The sequence below is a fragment of the Rissa tridactyla genome, chromosome 3 (genome assembly GCF_028500815.1).
Source record: "Rissa tridactyla isolate bRisTri1 chromosome 3, bRisTri1.patW.cur.20221130, whole genome shotgun sequence".
NCBI lineage: Eukaryota > Metazoa > Chordata > Aves > Charadriiformes > Laridae > Rissa > Rissa tridactyla.
This window is the reverse complement of record NC_071468.1, coordinates 94,019,801-94,040,562: the sequence shown is the minus strand read 5'-3', so window position 1 is coordinate 94,040,562 and position 20,762 is coordinate 94,019,801. Positions and strand designations below refer to the sequence as shown.

The 20,762-nt window shown below is 47.6% G+C and overlaps 1 long non-coding RNA gene across 7 annotated transcripts in view; it reads right to left on the bottom strand.

Annotated features, from left to right (window-relative positions):
• LOC128906886 (uncharacterized) overlaps positions 1-4,316 on the bottom strand; it is a 75,266-nt gene extending 70,950 nt beyond the window's left edge. For 6 of the 7 annotated variants that reach the window (XR_008465355.1, XR_008465356.1, XR_008465353.1 and 3 more), the window contains exon 1: positions 3,885-4,316. This is a non-coding gene — a long non-coding RNA (uncharacterized LOC128906886). The remainder of the gene's footprint in view (positions 1-3,884) is intronic. The other variant, XR_008465358.1, reaches the window with a different exon arrangement.
• Between the last annotated feature and the right edge of the window lie 16,446 nt (positions 4,317-20,762).

Genomic DNA, 20,762 nt, shown 5'->3' with positions numbered 1-20,762 from the left:
CAGCGACATGGACAGTGGCATAGAGTGCACCCTCAGCAAGTTTGCCGACAACACCAAGCTGCGTGGGGTGGCTGACACGCTGGAGGGAAGGGATGCCATCCAGAGGGACCCTGATGGGCTGGAGAGGTGGGCCCATGCCAACCTCATGAAGTTCAACAAGACCAAGTGCAAGGTCCTCCATCTGGGTCACGGCAATCCCAAGCACCGATATAGGCTGGGCAGTGACTGGCTTGAGAGCAGCCCTGAAGAAAAGGACTTGGGGGTGCTGGTGGACAAGAGGCTCAACATGAGCTGTCAGTGTGCACTAGCAGCCCAAAAAAACAATTGTGTCCTGGGCTGCATCAGGAGAAGGGTGGCCAGCAGGTCGAGAGAGGTGATTCTCCCCCTCTACTCCACTCTCGTGAGACCTCACCTGGAGTACTGCGTCCAATTCTGGAGCCCCTACTACAAGAAAGATATGGACGTGCTGGAATGTGTCCAGAGAAGGGCCAAGAGGATGATCAGAGGACTGGAGCGCCTCTCCTATGAGGACAGACTGAGAGAGTTGGGGTTGTTCAGTCTGGAGAAAAGAAGGCTCCAAGGAGACCTTATAGTGGCCTACCAGTATCTTAAGGGGGCCTACAAGAAAGCTGGTGAGGGACATTTTAGGATGTCGGGTAATGGTAGGACTAGAGGGAATGGATTAAAACCAGAGATGGGACAATTCAGACTGGACATTAGGAAGAAGTTCTTCACCATGAGGGTGGTGAGACACTGGAACAGGTTACCCAGAGTGGTGGTGGAAGCCCCATCCCTGGAAGTTTTTAAGGCCAGGCTGGACAGGGCTCTGAGCAACCTGATCTAGTGGGAGATGTCCCTACCCATGGCAGGGGAGTTGGAACTAGATGATCTTTTAAGGTCCCTTCCAACCGTAACGATTCTATGATTCTGTGATCCTTGTGGTGATGCCATTCATGCTTTCTCCAGCAATTTCAACAGGAGAGGCTCAGTCCAGGACCTCCTGCCACCCAAGAGAGCAACACATTCAAATCATTCCTCCAAATCAGCAAGATGACCTAAAAAAGAGCCTTTGGAAAAGGGGACCTTGCTCAGACAACTCATTCCAGGACAGCGTTTGCAACTGCAAATAATACGAATGGATCAACACCTTCACCCAGCTAGACCCAAGACCTAAGCCTCTATAAAAGCTGACCTGCATGGCAGATCGCTCTCCACATGTCCCACCGGTCAGCTGAGGCACTCTGCTCGTTTACTCTGAGGTGGCCAGAGGACACCTTGCACGGCCTTTCCCAGCAGGTCATACAGACAGAGCAAGTGCCAACTGCTGCTGGGCATCAGAGCAGCTGCAGGTCAGGCATCTGCATGCACCTTAAGCCACCTTGAGTTTTGTGCCTCCTCCTTCTGTCAACTGTACAGAAAGTACAGACACACTCTTGGCATGTTTATCTTTGCTCAGCTTTCTAAAGATTCAGTGAAATGAATCACATGCAGCACTTGTATCCATTGTACTAAAATAAACAAGACTCAACCACAGGATCTCTTTTTAGTATTCAAAGCATCTGCACGTTGGTGGAGGCAGCCCCCGTGAAAACACTCCCCCAGATGACCCCCCGCTAGGGTTTAACAGCTCCCAACCCCATGGAGTACCAGGGCAGTCACTTGGCTGCAAACGCAGCTCGAACATCACATCTGACTTCATGGTTAAGGAAGCGGATTCCAGCTACAAAAGCAGCATTGAGAAAACAGCTTAGAAAAGTACAGCAGCACTGTCAGGGCTCTAACTTTATAAGTAGATTTATAATTAAGAGTCAGAACTAATAATGAGTTTTTCAATGGTAACAGCAAAGAGCTAACGATCTATCAGGAATCACAGACGTTGCATTTAACACTTAGTATCTCCCTCACTTCACGTGAGGAAACAGACAGACTTACAAATTCGACATATGACACAAGAGGTCTCAACACACGAAAAATATCGCTGGAGATATTAAGCTCACCGGGAAACCTATCCTTCAGAAAGTGAACATAAGAGAAATTAATCTTTACCCAGATCTTTCGACAGCAACCTCATACATAGCACTTCCAACCTTAGTACCTATATGCGTTTTGGTTACAACAAAGCGATGGGCAACAGCCATAAACAGGTAGCATGTGTTCTAACGCGGGTGCGTTAGCTTTGGCTTTTAATAGCCAAGGTTTTTTTTGGAAGAGGGTTGTTATCTTCTGCAACCAATCTATTTAAACTCAGGCTTCTCCATCCAAATAGATGGAGTTTAGAAGAGCTTAAAAGTGACTCGCAGTAGACACAGAAGTAACCTTCAAGGTTACCTTGCCCTACGTGCGGCCTCAGGAAGGAGAAAAACACAGTTTCAGCAAAGGAATTTCTTGCCTGGCTGGAGGCCACACCCGCCACAACAACCCATGGCAGGAAAGCATTTGGATTCACAACTCTACCCCTAGCACCCAGCCGGAGGCAAAGCAAAACTTTCTCATTTTCCGAGAAGAAAAGAAACTCTTGCTCAATAAGTAGCAATTATGCTGCAGAATTTATATGCTGAGCACGGCTGAATGTACGAACACCAGATCAGTCAACCATAGCTTTAGCGCTTTGAGTATGATTAACAGAATGAACTTTCAAAGGTCAATTAAATGTCAACACATTTTAAAGAGATATTCTTCTTAAGTTGGGCCCATGTGTAACAGTACCTTCCAAAGCTGCTGTGCCACTTTCACCTTAAAATTCTACCCATCCTATACTCACATGTACAGACACAAAGATGATAACTAATTAACCTTTGATAGAAAATAATGGCTATTTACGCTCCTGGCTTCCTGTCGCTAAGCTGTCTTTTATTACTTGTGTCTAATCCAGTAGACGGAGACACTCTTCTCCATCTCCCCAAAATTTCATTTCAACTGTTCAGGGTGTGAGTGAAGGGAGAAGAAAAGGAGAAAGAACAGTTTGTAAGTCTGATAATTTACTACATGAAAATGAGAAGTGGCTTTTGATATGCAATTGAGTCGCCTGGATATAAAACCGGGAGAGGAAGGCTGGGGGGGGGGGGGGGGGGAGCTGTAGCAGAATTAATTATGAACACATTAATCATCATTTTAGTCAGACTGGCGATATATCTTTTCACTCCTAAACATCTCTAGAAAAACAAATTTCAGGTGACTAGCGCAAGACATCTTAAAACTGACGCTGAAAAGCGGAACACTCGGCACAGCGCGGTTTAAATCACCTCTCACACTGGATGCTCAAATCATTACTCAGTTTAAAAACAAAAAAGTCCCCACCTCAGTAAGATGCGAAAGGATCGAAATCCTGACCAAGGCCTCACGACACGACTCTAAATCATTTTGACGTGAGCGGTATTTATTCAAGAGCGGAGATAAAACGTAAATTTGAGGGCAGGGAGAGCCCGGCAGAGCCGCGCTCTGTTCGGATGAGGAGAACACGGGATGCAGAGTTTTCCCCGGGAGGGCAGCGGCCCCGGCCCCTCTCCACAGGCAGCTCCGTGATTTTGGGAAGGGTATTCCGGAGGGTACCCGGCGGCCGGGGGACAGTCCCCTCCGGGTTCCGGGCCTGGTGCTCCCGGGCAGCGTCTCGGCGGCGGTTCTCCCACCAGGGCGGGCAACGCTCAAAGTTTCTACAAACTTCCCAGAGGCGGGGGCTGCCTCAGACCCCACCCCGGCTCCCCAGGACCCGCACGGAGCTCCGTCCCGCCCGTCCCGTCCCGCCGCACCTGCGGCCCCGCCAGAGCGGGCAGCCCGGCCCGGCTCCCGCAGGTGCGGCGGCCCGTGGTGTTCCCCCCCACACCCCCGTCCACAGGCAGCGGGGGGACCAGCCCTGGGGCCCGCCGGCCTCCGCGCCCGCTCCTTACCTCACCTGGCCGGGTCCCGCCGGGGCCCAACTTTCCCACTCCGGGCGAAACTTGCGGTGGGCCCGCTCCCGGCCGCCGCCGCCACCGCCTCCAGCCCAGCCCGTCCCGTCCCGTCCGGCGGGGCGGGGGCCGGGCCCAGCCCCCCGCCAGGCCCTGCCACAGGGGCGGCGACAGGGGCCGGGGAGGGGAGCCGAGCCGCCCCCCCCCGGCGCCGCCGCGGCCGGGGCGGGCCGGGCCGGGCATTGTCCGCCCCCGGAGCGCCCTTCCCGGCGGGGGAGGGGGGCGCAGGCTCCTCCTCCCCTCGCCATGTTCTTTGTGTCTCCGGCGTTCACCCTCACGGCCGCCGGCCCTGCGGCGCCACCTCCCTCCGGCGAACCCCTTTCTCCCCTCCCGCCGCGGCGGGGCCGGGGAGCGGGGCCGCCGCGGCCGCAGGTGACCGACCGACCGACCGCCCCCACCCGGCCCCCCCACTCCCGCCGCCGCCGGAGGGGATCCCGTCCCGCTCCGCCAATTAGCTTAGGGGGAAAGGGGCAGCCCCGGCCAATGAGGCGCCGGGGAGCTCGGAGAGTCCCCCAGGGTGAGCCAATGGGGCGGGGAGCGGTGGGCAGAAGGCCCGCCTCCCCTCCCACCCCACCCCGCCCCGCCGCGCCGAGGCGGCCGCTGGCCGGCAGCGACAGCGGGGTCAGCGCTGTCGTCGTCGCCGCGGGCCCGGCTCGGGGCTCCGGCGCTGAGAGGCGGTGTCGGCTCGCAGAGCTGCGGCGTGCGGAGCGGGAAGGAGCGGGCAGATCGTCCCTGTTGGGCCCCGCCGGCCCGCGCCGCGCCTTGACCCCTGTCCCCTCAGCGGTGGGCGCCGGGGCCTGCAGCGGCCTCAGCACCCCGGCCCTGCAGCCCTGCCGCCCTGCCCCGCCTGCCTCCCTCGCCGGGTACTAATTGCTGAGGTGGGAGGGGTAGGAGGCAAAAAGGGCTTGCGGAAAAGCAGAAGGACATCCCGGCCGCGGTCCAGGGAGAGGAGAGGTTGGTGGGGAGCGGAGCGGCCTCATGAAGTGGGAAGCGTTGTCTCTTGACTTGTCTCTGGCAGAGGCAAAAGCCGCCTCTGATTAGTCCTTCCATCAGCTTTGGAGTGTGAGGAGCACAGAGTCCCTTATATACCCAGAAGAGTGAGCAAAAGAAATAATAATAATTCAGAGATGAAAGCCACCGTCTTGGGGTGTCATTGCCTTTCCCATAACTGTTACGCTCATCATGTGACCCACAAGTATACTCCACTCAGTAAGTCATGGTTATACACTCCAAAACTGGGTGTATGTATTGTTTAATATCAAAATACATTACCTTGCTTGTTGCTTAAACTTTCATCATGTTTTATATGTGTGTGTGTATATATATAACATGTATATATTATACATGTGTTTCATATTCCAGTCCTCACAATCAAGTAAATCTCTTTTTAGGCTATCCCAATCCTTCTTTCTCCTGGCTGTCCCTCCCAGCCCCACCATCAGGAAATTTCACCAGTACAGCACATAATTTGGTGCCAAGTTTGTGGATGAACCTGTTAAACTTCAGTGTAATGCCTGATCCGTCTGGAGCTTCCTTCTGCGAGGGAGCGTTCCCTCTGTGGCATCTCCCTTTAGCCAGCTTCTTACCCACCCTGCAGCACCTCGCCAGCCCCTGTCACAGCTTTCTGTGAAATCATGTGCCAAATGCTGATCGAGGTCTAGTCCCACTGGATCTGCCTTCCCCTTATTCAGGAGCCTTACTTCTCACAGCAGGTACTGGTTTTGCCTCACAAGATTTACTTTTGGCAAAGCCCTGTTGCATTTTATCCCACTTTCCACTTAATTCCACCTGTTTCAGCACGTTTTCCTTATACGTTTGCTCTCAATCCATAGTGATTAATGGTGGCAGACAAGTAGTCTGCAGTGGCTTGCTGCTGAGTTTGAATGCTGGCAGTAAGAGCGTGCTGGTGGCTAGCCCCCGTGGGCTTCCCCCTGCCTGGGAAGAACGTCTGTGACTCTTGCCCTTTGATGAGGATTGCCATAGTAGGAGTCCCATGGCAAAGATATAAGAATAATAGAGGCTAATTCCAGTTTGTATGCCATACACTGCGTCTTGTGCCCATGGGAGAGTCATCAATATTACAATTAACAAAAGTAGAACTTGGATTTTTCTCCCATATGTGTCACGGAGGTCCTTCTTTCTCAGCCTCTTGAGAGCTGAGTACCAGTCCATAAGCACATCGGTGGCAGCATCCTCTCCTGCGTATCTCAAAACATAGCCTTGGCTTAGATTTTTTTGCTGCATTTCTGTTTGTCAATTAAGATCTGACCTACTGAGCCGACTTGGTACCTTTCTGGTGTCTGGGGGGTTTTAGCCCAGAAGTTCAGGTGTTGCTATTGTCTGTAAGGCTTGTATTTCTGTCACTGTCGGGCACAAGTCCGGGGACAGAGCCTGGGCATGCCATTGTGGTACAAACATCTTGCCAAGGACAGTCCTGCCCCCAACAACCCACAGCTCAAGTTGGACAAGATGTTAAGAGATGCTGAAGGAACAATGACATCTAGTATTTATACATGGAATAGTTATCTCAAGGCTCAGCCAAATCTCAGCAGCAGAGCAGAGCAAAAATTTTGGAGTAGTTTCAGATCTATACTCCACAAATCCCTCCTGTAAAAGCCATGTCCAGCTTCCTGATCCGTGGGTAAAATCAGACGTTCGTTGCTCACAGCAGATACATAGGTGATTTGCAATGCCTTTATGAGCCACCACTGATTGAGCTGTGGTAATTGGCCATGTTCCTGCCCATAAACTGTTTCAAATGTGAGAAAAGCATTTCCTGGGCTGCTTTCACGGGGGAAGAGGTTTGTGTTAGCATCACATCTCACTTTGCCATGGGCTAAGAAGAGCAGGGATGGGCACTGCTGCTCGGCTGATGTCTGGTGAGCTCTCAGCAGGCTTTAACACCCAGATGGATCAATCGGAAGGCTGGGTTAGCCCAATCTTGCCGACCTTTGAAGATCTGAACTTACTGTTTTACACTTAAAATAGCTTGGTAAACATATAAAGTTCAATCATATATTTAAGATGTGTGGAGTTATATTTACTAACTTTTTTCAGTCACAGTTTATTAATGTAATATCTGTGAGGGAAAGCTATTAGGCCCTGCCAAATGAAATGCTTTTTGAGTTAGAAAAAATTGTGTCTACTTTGTTACGGGCATGTTTCTCACAAACGCAGTAAGTCAATGGTGTCCTTGTAGTGATTAATAGAGAAGCCATTCAGAGTCCTTGGGGGGGGGATGGGCTTTTTTAATTACCAAGATAACTTCCTCATCAAAGCCATTGCTCAAGGACAAAACAACTGTGTTTTACTCACTTTCATTGCTCTAGTAAGATGAAAAAGTGTTGATATATTCTCCCCAGAGGTCATCAGAACTACAAACAAAGTTGTGGACCTAATGTATACACAGACTGGTGGACAAAGCCTGGGGTTCATTGTACTGTAAAAGAAGCTGAACAGAAGGGAAGGCGGAGATTAAACAAGACATTTGGAAAGAAGAGGTACCTACCCTACATGGCATCTGATTCGCAGCAGAGCTGCTGTGTGGGAGGCTAGGAGAAAGAAAAAGCACAGTCATTTTATTTTAGTGTTTAATGAAGGACAAACGCACTGCAACATTAAGGGCAAAACCAGTGATATATTCTTGCCTTTTCTGATCCAAACTCAAGAAATGTGGCTCAAATCCCGTTTGAGCCAATACTCATGACCTCACAGATTATTTCCACCAGAAAACCAGGGTCTACAAGGGTAGGGTTGGGAGTGGCGCCGAGAAAGTTCCGCTTTCTTGTGGAAGAACATACCTTCTTCAGTATTTATTCAGTACTCCTAGCTTTCTTCCAGTTTGTTTTCTACAAGAAAGAAAGAGTCCTCAAATTTCTCTCAGGCTCGCATTTTCCACCTTTCCCTTGCGGCTGTGACTGCTTCTCTCTGCCTCTTCTCTGTCTGTTTGCAGCCACAAACAACCAACATGTTCTGGCTGATGTTCCATTTCTGAGTAGCATGGCCTATACAGTCTGAGCTTTTGGGTGAAATTAATATTATGCCATTTTTCTTACTCCAAAAATGTTTGTAGTTAAAAAGTTGCAAAGTTAGGCACTCCTCCAAGCAACACATTTCAGCGATACAAAATTATTTTCTGCATAATCCAACTTTCAGTACAGCTCTTGGTTTTATGATGTCTAGCACAAGAGGATCTGATGTGGGTTGGCTGATAGATACAACCATAATGAACATGCTTAATAAATAATACAAAGATTGGGCAGTTCTGCCACTTCATTTCTGATTGAAAGTATAACTCAGAAAAACACCCTGATCCAAAATTTGTTTTCTTCTTCATTTAAATGATGGTTTCTCATCTGCAGGGGATGTAATGTGAATATGTAACACTTGGGCAAGAGCGGTTAGATCTTTGCTCTCCACTATTGTCTTCAGCACTGGAACACAGCGATGGGTTTCTTTGAAAGCACAGCAGACAGCTTTTTAAAGTGGCCTCGCTGGTAAAGAGGAGAGCTTCAGATGTCCAATTCGGTATTTTACCAGGCACACAGTGAGTTACAGTTAGGGAGCGGTATGTAGTGTTTAACCTTCAGAAAAGATGATCAGAGTAAGAGGAATCTTGCGGTTTTGCCACTCTGGACTTCAAAGTAAAATTAACACAGCTTAGAAAATACTATTTTACAATTTAATCAAAGGTGACTTTTAGACTTCAGTTCTCAAGTGTAGCAAAATATTCCTCTTGACTGATATGGTTCGATTTAGTGCCTCACAGGGATGCCCATAATATCCCCAATATTAACAGTAACCCTCTTCTCTCTCTGTAATTGTTAATACCATGGTTTAACTCTGTACAGCATCATAAAAGAAGTATATGCTAACAACAAAGACCTGAGCTCCCTAACAAAAGACTAGACATGATGTACTGACCATGACGGCATATGCTTGCTATCTCTGCTGAGCTTCATTGGACAGTGCAACAGTTAATTGTGGAGTAATGCTGTGGTTGAAAAAATTAAAAAAAAACCCAACAAAACAACTCAAAAGACCATAGCCAGTTCTCAAAAGATCATAGAATCACAGATGCAAAAGCTCTGTCTGTTTTCAGGCCATGTTATCAAACCATTTGCAACTTAGACTTGAAACAACAAAACCCTAAATGAGTTACGTACAGATATAGGCCTGATGGCTTCAGTGCTTGTGTTTGCTTTGCAGTAGGTATTACAGCTCTTCTTTTGTCCTAACCTGGCAGCTTTGGAAGAGGGTAGGGATTTTTCCAGTAGTTGTTTTGAATTGCGTTCCGCTATTGTCTGATAGCATCATTAGCTGAAACCTTAGCCATGAAGTCAAAGTGAAGCCAGGCATGAGGAAAATCTTTAGTGCTGAAGGCCAACAATAAGGGCAATGTGACTTTGAATCGTTGTTTAAAGAACGAAGGGCCCAGTTTTGCCCTTCTGGTATCAGAGGAATTTTCTCCTTGTCTTGCTAAAGGCAACAGGACAATTTAGTTAGTACCACTTGATTTTAGTAAAAAGCAAAAAAAATCTAATATTCAGAGGCAAACAGTTAGGTTGTGACTAGAAATATTTCTAATGAATGTCTTTGAAGACACGGACAGCAATTCTCCTGGTACAAGATCTTACATATTTATTTAAATTTAAACCAAGTTACATTTGTAATATTGTAAGAGAACAGTAAATGTCTGTATCTCTTTGCACCTTCTACCAGGAATAGACCAGAAAATATTAAATGTATAATTTCCTAGCAAATTAAAATTTGGAGTAGAGGTGACTGCAGAAACAAAAGAGGGGAGAACATGAAATACTGTATTGCAAGAACTGGGATTTACTCATTGTTGGACAGTCTTGTGATGGTAAATGTGTGTGACTTTAACAGATGCACTGTGCAGGAGCTTTTAAGGGTCAGGGCCCTGTGTATGTTGGGGAGGTGCCATCAAACAGCACGAACTAACAATTCAGTTTTGCAATACAAGCTGCTCACTTCGCACTTATCATATGAGGTTCGTAAAGCTTCACTTCCTCTAGCTGAATGTCTGGGATGAGAAAGCAAAGTAATTAGTCCCCATTCTTTGCTTTTTTCTAAGATAACTTTTCTCATTGACTAAAAGTGGGGGTTTTTTGCCAAAAGATACTTTCAAGCTCCAGGCTTTCTGTGCTGTTCACTAAAACATTTGTACAGTGAGTGCTGTATGAGGAGCGAACAAGTAACACCACAATATTTTATTGTATTATTACTTTGGTAATATTAAATCACTGAACATGTCATTCATGTTTAGCATATTATTTTCTATAGTAAATTACCAGTAAAAATAAGCAGTAGCATTTTTCTTATGGTTTAGCTGGTGGAATATAATTAAAGATTGTATCATGCAGGGACAAAAAGGCGTCGAATTAAAGACTCTAACTGTAATTCTTACATTTCATAATATGTGAGTGCTTGATTTTATGGTTTTCTTTTAATGTAGCTTTTACAAGTAATTTTCTTTAAAAATTGGAGGAGAAAAACCCCAAAACATCATTGTGATACTTTTATGGCATTGGCACATCAGGGCTGAAACCTGTAGGTTCCCCATAGAAGCCACAGCCACTTGAAGCAGCGTGTGCTTGCTTGTAGCAGTACCTTATTCTCTGTAGGTGGACCAGCACAAGGACAGGTCTGCTCGGTGGGTTTCAGCTGTAGTGGCAGCCACAGAGGATTTAGGGAGCTTGGGTACCACCCCAGGACCTACCACACTGTGTTTTTCACATGACAACTCTTCTGCCTGCTCGTCTCAAGCATCATCCATTGATCCACAGCACTTCCCTACCCGCCTGCCCCATCAACTGTCCCAAATCTGCCTCATTTCTTTTATTTTTGTAAAGTTCTTGGAGATCTGCCGATGCAGAATGGTGCTGGAGAGGCAGGTGCTTTTCCCAAACACTGCCTGCGACACAGATCGGAGCAAAGGAAGAATGAACCAGAAACGGGAACAACTCTGCTTGATCAAGTGAAGAGCACCAAGAACAAGTGAAACCAAAGACACAAGATCCATATCCTCCTGCTACACCTGTAGAACTGGTAATGAACCTGTTTTTCAGGTCTCAGTAGTTGCAGCAGCAGAGACTGAATTTCTGTGTGTCCTTCAGCTGTCCACAGCAGAAAATAGGCTTTATGGGCAAATGCGTGTTTTCAAGTTAATCATCAGAACAGTTCTGGAGCACACTGTTGTTTTCCTGCAGAGGTGTTTTTTAACTTAGTCAACATGGTAGATATCTGATGGCTCTCGGACACTAGAGATCCCCTGTGAAGAGGCAAGGTTGTGTGTCTGTGCTGGGAGGAAGGATGCAACCCCTGTTTGGTGAAAGACTTCTTTCACCTGAGCTGCATGTCTGCTCAGGCCCTTATCCCACCCTCATCTTTGCATCCCAGGCCAGGCTGGATGGGGCTTTGAGCAGCCTGGTGTAGTGGAAGGTGTCCCTGCCCATGGCAGGGGGGTTGGAACTACATGATCTTTAAGGTCCCTTCCAACCCAAACCATTCTATGATCCCACCCTCATCTTTGCATCCCACCCTCATCTCTGCATCCTGCTCTCATTTTTGGTCACTGAAGCTTTTCTTTCGCTGGAGGTTTCACCCAGAGCAGCTCTTCTAGATCCAGAGCAATCTGCTTGGTGTTCATTACTTTCGTAGTCATTTCCCAGCGGGTTTCACAAGTGCACTAAACTGGTAGCACTGTTGTGCTGGAATAGCTGGAAAAATTCTGTACTAAGGCATATAGCACTGCCTCAGCTCGCACTCCCATCTCCTAGAAGCCAGGGTTTTGTTAAAACACACTACTCAAAAAGTGAAATCTAGAAACACCATAATACACGGATTTTAATGGAGTCTGCATTTTTTTCCATCAGCTGAATGATTTAATACCTGTGTTTACTCAGCAAGGTTGGGAATGAGCTGCTGTGGCAGTAACTTGACGATGACAAGCTCTGACTGCCAGGCAGTGCTGTTTATAGTGGGTCATTGCTCTCCTCATCGCTGGAGACAAATATTGGATTCATTTGGGGATCTTTCAGCAGAAGGATAATATGTTGAAAAGCAGCTCAGTCGAAATGACTTTGCTGCTGAACGTTTTCTAGCAGTCGCAGAATCTGAAATCTGATTTATTAATTAAATCCTATCAGCACATGCTCTGAAGAAACCAGCATGGCTGAACTATGTCCCCGTTAAGTGAGATTAAAGGACATGACAAGTTTGCATAGTATGCCTCAACCCGCATTTCCTGTAAAGGATACAGCTTGTTATTTTTCAAAATATGCTGAATATTCTTTATATCTCGGTTTATTATGACCCGTGGGAGCAATTGTAAAACTGAAACATGTAAGAACTAAGGGGAAAAAAATAACTGGAGTATGCAGAGGATCTGGCATATCCTGACTGTATTCTCTCTCCTATGAAGGAACAGATCAGAAGATACTTGGCCAGATTTTCTCCAAAAGGAACACACACTTGGAAATAATCTTTGCTTAAGCATTTGGCAAGTAATTTTTCAAATTGATTTATCAAGCTAAATGACACATAAAGAGAAATAAAGCCTATCTTAACATGAACAAAGGAAACCGGAATGAAGAAAACTATTAGTTGGCACCGTGCAGCTGAGAGTATCATCCTATGACACTTCTATGGGATCGCTGGAAATAGTGCCTAGTCCCACAGCATGCGACACGCATCTTGCAGTCTGCTCTGTGTTGGGTAATTATAATGCGCTGAGCCTGTATGTTCAAATTAGTCCTTGATAAGAAAACGATTCCCTGAGCCCCAGCAGTTAACGCTGTAGCCAGACGTAGGCAGCTTGGTGCCAGTCTCCCTTGCCATCTCTGCTCCTCCAAGACTCCAGGCACACTCCTTTCCCGTCTTTCACATTTTTTTGCTGCTGTTGTGTCTTTTGCTCCTGTTGTGTTTTTGCACCAGTTTGTGCGAAATTCCTCCTGGAATCTGGGGTCATCGGTGCACAGCACTGCCTCCCCACCGGGCGCTGGTTCTCACGGCCAGCCCACTGCAGACCCCTGGCCTTTGGAATGCATTTGAATGCTTCGTGTGCGGACATCAAGACACATGGATGGTGGTGGGCCGGCTGAGGGAGCAGAAGGGTTGGCCAAAGCTGTGTGACGGTGTGCTGATTGCTCCCCAGACACCACCCTGACCTTTATCTCCCATAACCCTGCCCAAGCGATAACCACCCGTGGTGGTCACAATGCATCTAGTTGCAGCATCTAGGGCATCCGGGGCTCAAAGGTGGTTTTGGGGAGACAGCGAACAACACAATAGCCCAGGGCTAATTTGAGCAATGCACCCGCCTAACCACAATACTGGTACTGTGGCTGATGTGCGAATATGACTGTAAGTCAATCACCTTCCCCCCATAAATAGTGAACAGCCCAAGAGCCTTCAGAGCTCTCCTGCACAGCAGCGGGCTGCGCGCCAGGATCTCCCCTTGAGCAGAGACACCTCTCAAGGTTACTCCTCGAGGTTAAGAGATTTCTTGCTGCAACAGATCCTCGGTAAGTGACTAACTAATAGCATGCTAAACTTTGAAATCTCAGCTAAGTGATATAAGGATGGATTGCGCGTATATAATCCTTTAGGCATGAACCATTGACCAAGTCTGGGACTAGGACTGGATCCAGCCCCACCGAGACTCCTCTCTGAGAAGGAGTTTAGAAAGCAAGGGGGTCCTTCCTGAACCTCGACTCAAGGGGAGGGTCTCCCCGACAGTTCTGTCTGACCCTGGCCTCTATGCAGTAAATAACCAAGAGTGCCTTTCCATCAAATCTTGTTAAAACACTGTCGCATTTACTATCAAACTTTGTTAAATCCCTGTTTTATATCAATAAATATATTGTTGCTCCTCTTTTATGAGTGAAGTGCATCGTTCCACCTGCGACAAGCTGCTTTTTCCCCTGGCAGATCTGTATCTCCCTAACTCCCAGCCCGGCCACAGAGACGTCCTCCAGTGTGGGGCAGGCTGCAGGGGCCTCTGCTCTGCTCTGACCCTGTTGGGAAGGGAGCACCCTCCCCGAGCCCCATGTTCTCCCATGGCTCCCAGGAACCCTGTCCCCAACACAACCTCACCTTGCCCACCTCCATCCCAGCATCTCCCAGCACCTTTCCAGTCTCCAGCAGCAGCCCTTGCCCCCTGGCCTCCCACCGGCCTCATGCCTGACAGGGGGATTGGAACGTCCTGCGCACAGAGCAGCAACATGGAGATAGCTGAGTAAATCCCGAATTACTCATTCAGGCACTGGCATATAAGAAAATCAGCGCTGTTTGGTACTGCAGTAGTTTACTGGGAATTACTGTGGTGCCAGGGTACTGCCTAGCTCGACTTTCACCCAGCCTGTACAGTTACTGTTGGAGGGGGACTTGTGGGCAGCCCGTTGCCATCTTGCCTCTGCTGGAGAACATTTTCTGTGCTGCTCCTACACCTTTTTCTGGATCCTTTTCTGCCACACCAGAAAAAAAAGGCAGGGGCTTTCTTCAGAGTCCTTCCTTCTTAGGCCAAGGCACTGCCTAGGAGCACTCGGTTGTCTTTGGTTTCAGCTCCACTGCTGTTCCAAGTCTGTACCTACTTCCCGCAGCCTGTGTGACATGGTATTTTGGGCTTATGGCATCCCTTGCTAAGCCTCCTGAGGGCAGAGAGCCCACCTCCACTTTCCACCCCACTGTGGTGGTGCTGCTGCAACTGTGACCCAAATGCTGCTCGCTCGCTCCCCCACGGGAAGCACGATCCTGGTTCTTCCACGTATCTGGAAAGACTCATTGCAATTGTTCACCAGAGCTGTGTCTGTTCTGCTTTGCTTCCCCCGTTTTTGGTCACACCTGCCTTTTGGCTTTGAGGGTGTAATGAGAAATTGGTTTGAATGTCACCCCCTTGGGCACTGAATCAGTGGCAGAGGCCGCTGCCATGTCCCAAGCATCGCCCCCCCGAGAACAGGTCATCCGCGTCCTTCCTCGAGCATCCTCGTGATAATCCACCTTCAGAAACCACAGGAATACTGCACAGTGTTTGCATAGCTCCTGGCAAGAAACGTGAACACGCTCGGTGTGACATTTTGCCAAGAGTGGACCGGGGTTTCATACAGCTCCCCACGGGTACTTGCACACTCTGTTGGAGTTGAATGCTTGGCTAGACAATAAGTTTTGCCTTGGTGTAACTGGCACAAAGCACCGATGCGCCAGCGTCTGTGGGAGCAGATGGCCTGCCTATTTTCCTCCAGACATTAAGACTCCAAATCCATGCAACATCCCTTCCTCAGATTCACAGAAAGCTGCAGAAGAACCGTCTCCTGTCAAATTTCTTCTGCCTGGTGGGACCAGCTCCAAACTCGGCTATCCACATCATTGCATAGTTCATTTCTGAAAACTTCTGGTCCTCTAGAGTTTAAAATGCTGAAATCATGGGGGGAAAACCCCAAGCAAACCACAGCACGTGTGACAAAAAGCAAGATGATAATCAGGGTTCCCTGAGAACTGGAGAATCCCTTCTCTGTTAATTACCAGGGACTTGAATGCAGGCCCCATCGGTGGGCAGGAGGGCAGCTAGCAAGGGGCTGTGTCCGGGTGGCCCAGAAACAGTGAAGCTGGGGAGAACTCTAACTCCAGATCTTTCCTTGAGTTTCTGAAATCCAAGCCTGTCTCTCACGCGCTGCAATTCAGAAAGGATGCGGAAAGGACCATTTCCAGCTCCAACGGGAATTTTCTCTGCCCTTTTGACAATTACCTGCTGTATCGCCCCCCCAGATGGAAAAACGGGGAGAATAGTTCCCTAACTTGATAGGAAGCTCAGGTTTAAATTTAGTAGCTGCTTTTAGAAAATGCTTCGGGATTCTTGGACAGGCGGCTTTGTGTAAGTACTTCTGGCTATCACCGCCGCCTCCTTAGGGATGAGGAAAGGCTGTACCAAATACTGAGGGTAAGAATAGCAACAGAGGACTGATACCGCACTTGTGTGCAGGATGGATGAGTTGGATGTCATCTTCCTCTTATTTGCCTCCATCAATCATCTCCCTCTCTTTTTTTTTTTTTCCTTAGGAGTTTTCATAAGGAGCGGTGATTTTCATCTCATATGAAATGGGCAAAATGTCATGAGGGAGATCCTGCTATTAAAACAAGATGGTAAGAGTTTTCACGCCCTTATTTCCTCTCGACAGAAAGGACTTCGGTTTTTATGCGTTAAAAAAAGTTTTGGTCCACAATAGCAAGAAAATTACTTGTCTTCTCTATATTTGTTTCTATGCTGCACACGTAAACACATCAAATCCCTAGTGGAGAACATCTAAAGAGAAATATAACTTCACCTTAATAAAAAGGTAAGATAAGTTGGCTGCTTGGCAGATCCTTGCCTGGCGGTGCAGGAACGCTGCGGGTGCTTGGAATTCGCTCCTATTGTCCCCGGGGCTGAATTGCTTTGAAAAAGGTCACATGAGGAGGAAAGGAAGTTTTGACTTTCACATGCCTGTTATTGCCAAGGAAACCACTTCCTTGGTATTCACATATTCAGCATGTCTCCAGTTTTGGCGCTCTGACAAATGACATCGTGCTACCGCGTCGAGTAACAAAGAAGGGTGGAGAAGGCTGTTAGATAACTTGACGTGTTTGAAACGCCGGTACAGCTTTTGTGGGGCTGCCAAACTTCAAGTAGGCTCTGTGAGGCTAAGCAGGGTCCTTCGTTAGCTGCACAGGAGATACCTGGAGTTCAGAAACATGGAAAAAAGGTTCTGGTCTACACCTCAGCAAGCTCAGGTAGTTTGGAAGTTTCCTGGGTTGTAGCAACGACAATATTCTCACACCACCGTAGATACTGGGAGATGAGTTTTCTAATACAAATAAACCTGAATTATTCTCTGTGTTCAGTTTGCTTCAGCTTTCGAGTACGTACTTGCCTTTTCTTTGGCATTTGGATAACAGAAACTGAGTATCCTCAGGTGATACATAGTGATTTCATTAAAAGCACTTGGATTTGAACTTCAGGTCTGTGGGGCTTTTCCCATTTTTCCAATTTCACACTCAAACAAGAAACTAGAAAAAGTGACAAGCTACCGTTGGTTAGGACAGAGAAGCTCCACCAATGTGTTTTGTTTTTGTTTTTGTTTTTTTTTTTAAAGAGGATTGAAGCAGAATTTCGTTGAAGCAACATATTTGCAGATCTCAATCTGACTAGAAGAAAATGTATCACAATTAGGCTTATTTCTACTCTAAGAGAAAAAAAAAAGTCTAGTGTGCTTCAGGATACAAGTGGGTTTCACTGTAAATATACAATAGCTACTGAGATTACCGGGACCAAGCAGGAGGCACGCACAAATCACAGGAATTGAACAGCTAAAGCCCTGCTCAATTTACTGAGAGGCTACTGAGCTTTTGATATGTCAAGATCTATTTGTCTAAACGTTATCTGTAAAAACAACATAATGTAGTGAACTGAGCCTGGGACTGCGGAGGCCAGAAATCAATATTCTAATCTTGGCCCTGCCTCAGAAGCGTTTGGTGGCTCCAGAGTAGTTGTTTAATCTCCCTGCATGCTCGCCGGAGATAAAACAGTTCAAATATAATAAAATCCACTGAAGAGAGCTGTGCAGAGCAGTTCACAGCTTCGGTGTGCTTCTCTGAAGACCTGAACTGTTATCTAAATATTACCATTACATGCAGGACTTCTGGAGGTTTGTCTCCAGGAAGATACGTGCCCTCTACCTTTGGATCTGAAATTTCAGGTCTATTTTCTAGCAGACGCCCTCACCCCATGGAGACCTCAAGCACAGCCTGGTGGCAGCACAGAAGTCACCAGGGTATCTATCTGCCATGATAATATCTTCTTTTTTTTTTTTTTTTCTTAAATGTGTTAAAACAGAAGTATTTAATAAATGGTTCAGGTGTTTTCTCTCAGACACCATCCTCACTTTGATTCCGTCCGTGGGAGGAACAGACCATACTTGAACAGAAATTATTTGCTTAATGCAGAAATAACAGAGAGAAGGACCTATGGGCTGTTTATTGAGGAAGTAAGACTAGATAATAATTGTGATTCCTTCGTGCTTAAAATACTTGAAAACGTGCCGGGTTTCATGTTCCACTCATTTTCCCTAATATCCTCATTTCTGAGTGATTATCTTATAAGAGGCTCAGCTGAGCCGCACTCATTTCCCAAGGATCTCAGAAGGGTTACCTGAGGTGAGACAAAAGGTAGGTAAAAATGCCTGAGTAAAGCCACAATAACCTTTTTCAGCTTTGAGAAAACAAAACAAAACAAAACAAAAACTAAAATAAATCAACCAACCAACAACATGACAAATTCTCTTCTATAATACAGGAAAGGAGAGAAATACTGGCTGTATTTCCCTTCCATGCGGTAAATAAGTTCCACGTATAGAGGATGAGAGTTGCTACGTCCCAGCAAATTGTGTGCTTTTCCAGCCCCAAAGGGAAGCAGTTTGTGAATTATTCTAGAAACTGCTCATGAGTGGACATTTGGGAATCGCTAAGAAAAAGCAAGTGTTAAAACAATACATTTATTGGTATGTATATCTTTTTTTTTTACAGTCATTAGTACCCGCAGGAACGAGCCCAGCACCTCTAACGGCCCTGGGTTTTGTCTCCTGGGTTTGTCAGCCCTCCTGGCGCTGTCGTAACACAGCTGTTAGCACAGGCTGTGGCTGGCAAGGCGGTGGCTACACACCCCAACCTAGACAGAACCATCGGAAAAAGCTGGAAGCGTTCCCTGTATTGCTTGTGGAGGCAGAGGCGCAGGGGGTGACGCACTGGCGGCAGCCCGGGTTGCTAAGCAGGCAGCCCGCTATGCCGCGGCCGGGCAGAGCCGCTAAGTCTGGAAGCAACCGAGTATTTAATAAGCCGCGCGCTACCATGCATTTACATAGCTTAAGTTGTAGTAACGCCCGAGCAGTAAAGGGTCAAAAGTGCAGGGCTGGAGGGCTAAAGCCCATGCAGACGGCACCGTAACCCCTCCTGCCCTCGGCGGAAAAGGACTCGGGGAGGAACTGCCAGAAAACGAGTCTGACTCCAACCAAGGAGAATTTTAAAGGCCAAAAGGAGAGAGCGTTAAAAATAATTGAAGTTAAAGCACAGGTGACCAGGTCTGGCAAAGCTCAGTTACACCAAGGTCATGGGGTATCTGCGTGCCCCCCATAAACTGAGCGTAAGGAAAGGAAAATGAGATTCCCCTCCTCTGTGGTTTACCGTCTAAACCGAAATGACTCTTTGCTCCCCCTGTCTGTGAGATCTTAAGATACCTTTATGTGAATCATTTGACGCTTCTTTATTTCCCAGTGTGCGTATTTAACCATTTCCCTGGGCATCACCTTCACCCTGCCACTGCCGGAGACCAGACTCCCCGCAGGAGGCTCTCCCTCCGCTCCCTCTTCTCTTCCTCCTTAGCAAAGGCTGTTTCCCTCCTTCCAGAGCTACCGGCTTCGGACAGGCGAGCCCGCCTCCGATTTCACTTCCAACAGCGTAATCACGGGCTGCGGTGGCTGCGCTTTTCATTTATACTGATGTAACCAAGATGGCAATCTGTCCCACAGCAAATATTTACGGGGCCATGTCGAAGGAAAAGCAGACCAGAAGAGAAACAAGCCAAACAGCGAGTGCCATTAAACTTTGCCAAGACAGATTTCAAAGTCGGTGAAAACCACCCCAGAGAGACAGAGCTAAAATGTAGGACAAAGTAGAACACTGAAAAAAAAAAAAGGAAAAAAAAAATCCCAATTTCCAAACAAGTGATGTGCTACGGAACAGTTTTTAATCACTTGTAACTTGCAAGGATTAAGAAGGAAAACCCGCGCGGAACCGACAATATCTGAGTGAAGTGGATGATCACCGCCCTGCTGCTTTTGTTAGCATCTTGGCTTCCACACGTACGTACGGCCGGCACGGCTACCTGCTCGGGTCACCCACCCTTCCTACGCTGCAGGACAGAAACAGGACAACAGCCACAACTGGCTTTCTAAATGATCTAAAATAACGGGATGCCGCACTTTAATTAGATAATTAAAACTCTGTTGCTGCTTTGCTACACGCCAAGGACACTCAGTTTCTTGGCAACAGACCTCTAATTTTCCTTCTTTGATATCCAGGTCACAGCCATTTGGATTAGAGGCTCATTTCCAGCAGCAGGGCACGGCCGTGGCTCGCAACGGCCCATGCTGCTGTTGGGATCCCCCTGAAGTTCAGCCTCTTTCAACCACGTTTGTAAAAGCTGTAAAATGTTAAAGCCCTTACAAAGGGGTAGTTTCACAATATTCACAAAGGTCAGGGGACATGTAAGAATATTAAAAAATGAGGTTGCTGATGTTGCACGGGGCTACTTCTTGCTTCGTCAGCAAGCAAGTCTCATCCTGTTCCAGCTGAAAGGGTGAAGAGAGAGAGAAGAAAACAACTGTTCCACCCTCAGCCCTCCAGCTTCATTGGAAGTTAGGTCTACCCCCCCCCTTCCTATGGGAAAGGGGAACAGCATCCCAGAAGAGCCCTTCCTGCTGTCCGGATTAGGTGAGGGAGCCACCTACGTTTCCGAGGAGCGCTGACTGGGCCAGCCAGCTGGAAGAAGGGCACGTAGCCCTGACTGCTTTGCCTGAGCCGCCATCGTTGGAACCGCAGAGCAAACTCCAGCCTAAGGATTATCAAACACCATCGATCCACACGCGAGGCACAGGTCCCCATTCCCAGCCCTGCCTGAATGGGAAAAGTGCAACAGCACAGGCATGTTTTTGAAAACCAGCTACTTTTTCCACAAGAAAGGAATATTGAGAACGCTACCAAGGAGCG